Here is a 3507-nt window from a genome sequence, read left to right on the forward strand (position 1 = left end):
TTCCGCCGTCAATATTTGTGATCTTATTATCAGACAGATATCTGTAACATAAGAAGGCGTTCGTAATAAATTTATAGAAGTACTTTGTTATAAATATTACATAATACCAAAGTAATTAGATGGATGAATACAAGTAAAGTAGCAAGAACAAAACTGCGTAACTAATGATGATGTTTGTGATGACGTGGCATCAAATGATGATGATCATGATCATTACCATTGTGATAACGATTATGTGGTTGGCTATTCGGTTGATGCTGCCGATGATGCTGACGATGATGCTGGTGATGATAATAACGATGATTATGATGGTTATGACGATGATGATTACGATGTTCCTGATGATGACGTTGATGTTAATGCTGTTGATGATGATGATGATGATGATGATAAAGACGGCGTTCATGATGATGCTGGTGATGATGATGCAGTCGATAATGATATTATGGGGATTATGCTTAAGGCGTGATTGTTGAATAGCGTCCTTATGCTGCAGGTGTTCATGATAATTGTCGTGGCCAGAATCATTCTCACACCCAGGGGATCAGAAGTATGGACTTGCCGAGCCCGTGTAAAGAGTAGCGTATTGGTTGAGACGAGATGTCGATAGGAGAGGTTGTTTTGGATTCTCGCGAATTACGTCATGTGAACACGTTGATTTTACGAGATATTCGATGCTTGCAACGGACGTTAGAATTTTTCCAGGTTACGAAATCAAAGAAATAATCCATTAACGTGGAATACATATTGGCTTGCGTGTTGCAGTTTCACCAGCAACAACGACAGTTACAACAACAACTACATCAGTAACAACAACAATACCAACAGTCACTGGAAGTAATTCTGAAATAGTCTGAAACACTGTGTTTGTTCTCGACAGATGGCATAGAAAATTTAATTGGAGAATTTATAACCGAAAAGGTACTACTTTTACGCCTTATTTTAGGAGATACGTAGTAATCTTCAAGGAGGAAGGAAAACTTTGAATGACGACAAAATGCGACTAATTTTAAGAACGTTATCCACTGCCGAACACGAAAAATACTATGATTATATTCGTCGATGAAAGAATTTAATTGTTATGGACAAATTTGAATGGAAGATGTTACCTCTTCAATACTTTTTGGTAGTATTTACATTTAGTTCAAGAATGATGATGAAGATTTCGTCACCTAAGCTGGGGTCGTTAACAGAGAATGTGAAAACTTCAATTGAAATGAATTAATCCCAGATTTGTTCAAATGTCTAATTTTTGTTTAAGGGTTACATGCAAGAAAAGATGATGATATACGTTTCTGTATATTAACAAAATTAGAACAGGACCAAAAATTAACTCTACAGGGGGTTGTCGAAGAATTCAAGAGGAATGTAAATTTAAGACATGCGCGAGTAAATTTGAAGAAAAATATTGTTTTCAGATACATGCGTGTCAAACTGAGGCGGATAAGAAGAACGAAAAATGAACGTCAACGTCACATCCATGCTGTGGGTGCGGATACCTAGAAGTAATTGTCCTTTTAGAAATTTTAGAAGTCATTTTCTCTTGAAAAATCATAAATTATTTGAATGTGGAGAAATCGGACATAAAAGCTCACGCTGTATAGCGAAATAAAAGAGGGTCAAGCAAAAAGAATTCTAGAAAGAATGTATTCCAATTGAGGCTGAGAAAAGAAAATTTGTTTCCATAAAAATGAATAACGTGACTATTAAGATACAATTGGGTATAGGCATTGGTATAACGATAATTAATACAGATTCATGGAAAATAATTTAGGGAAATCTAGCTTAAAGGAAACTTCGAAAACTGCGCGAAATGATAAGTGATGATACATATTGTGGAACACTTTCAAAGCCAAAGTTTTTGTGCTGAAAAATACAGATTTATTTGGAACAGACTGGATGGAACTATTTAAATCATGAGACCTCCCAATAACTACTTTTGTAAAAATACGAATGGTTCTTCTGTAAGTACAAATAAGGTGTCTGAGAATTTAAAAAAAGAATTAACAAAACTATTTCCTGCAGTTTTTTCTGGTGACCTAGATCTTTGAACCAAATCGAATGGTGCCTTTCCCAGCGTTGAAACAAGTCAGCGAAAAGTTTGATAGACTCCAAAAGCTTTGAGGTATTGAAAGCTGTACTGATATTTAAACCAAAACAAGTTTACGAATAATTTGTTAGACTTCAATATCTTTGCGGTATTGAAATAAATTATTACACAAAATGAGCGTCACCAACAGTTTTATCAAGAAATACAATAATAAAATTCGAGTATGCGCTGATTTTTTAATAGGATTAAACGATTGTTTAATTTTCACGTACTTGAATGGAGGAAAATCTTTTTCAAAGTTGGACTTATCTGAAGTATATTTGCATATAAAAGCCTATGAAGAATTTTCAAAATTATTGACTACAAACACCCATAGAATGTTGTATAAATTTAATCGACTCGTTTTTGTATAAAGATAGCACCTGATGTTTTGCAACAAGTTACGAACGTCATACTCGCATGTTCGGATTTCGCTGCAGCTTGCCTTGACGACATACTCATAAAAAGTGAATCTCGGCATCAGCATGCTGTGCATGTTAAAAAGGTCTTTAAAAGAATAAAAAATTATGGGTTTTAGCTCAGAGAGGAAAAGTGGGAATTTTATGCCAAGAATAAATTATCTAGTGCAGATTATTGTTAGAAATGGATGCAAACGAGACGCCACTAGGGCGAATGCTAGAAAAAATATGCCTCTCCCGACAACCATTACAACGTTACATGTATGTTCAGGGCTTGCAAATTACTACCAGTTACATTCAAATAGAAAACGAGGCACTAGCTATCATTTTTGCGATAAAAACATTCCATAAGTGTATACAAGTAAGACGGTTCCGTTTGCAGACATATCACCGCCCATTATTGGAAATAGTGCCTAAATGGATGGAATATTAAACTTCCCTAGGAGGAAAATCGCAAAATGCGAGATGTGATGGAATGAAAAAGAATAGATAAAAGTAATTATTATAACATCCAAGGCAAATGAATTTCAAAGGGGAAATAGTGTGATGATAGTCATTGACAACTATGTGGGATTAGACGAATGGCCAAGCCGAACTCTTATAAAATGTAGTGTATTGGTTGAGACTCGTTAGGAGTTGTTGAGAGGGCGTTGAGAGGTGATGGTCATGGTGAAAATAGCAAAGCTTTTGATCATTACATCGATGATAAGAACACCGAACTTTTGTGGTGGATAAATTCAAAAACGTAGAACAATAAGAACAAGAATGAGAAAAAGTGGAAAGAAACGAAGGAGATATAAGTCATATCGGTCCATTCAAGTTGATGTACAGCAAAGACACATAAAACATTTGTAAACTAATTTGCAAACACAGGTTGGTACGCACGCGTGCACTCATCCTTGTACAGAGGCACAATCATATATGTGTCCATGTTTTTCTACAACAAAAATGTGTATTGTCATACACACATATACACAATAATGCTCTTATTGTTACCCA

At 35.1% G+C, this 3507-nt stretch overlaps 1 protein-coding gene across 1 annotated transcript in view; it reads left to right on the plus strand.

Moving 5' to 3' along the window:
- The window catches only part of LOC106869292 (toll-like receptor 3), a 353412-nt gene that overhangs the window by 236176 nt on the left and 113729 nt on the right, over positions 1-3507 (plus strand). The window lies entirely within an intron of this gene.

This window comes from Octopus bimaculoides, chromosome 29 (genome assembly GCF_001194135.2).
Source record: "Octopus bimaculoides isolate UCB-OBI-ISO-001 chromosome 29, ASM119413v2, whole genome shotgun sequence".
NCBI classification, from domain to species: domain Eukaryota; kingdom Metazoa; phylum Mollusca; class Cephalopoda; order Octopoda; family Octopodidae; genus Octopus; species Octopus bimaculoides.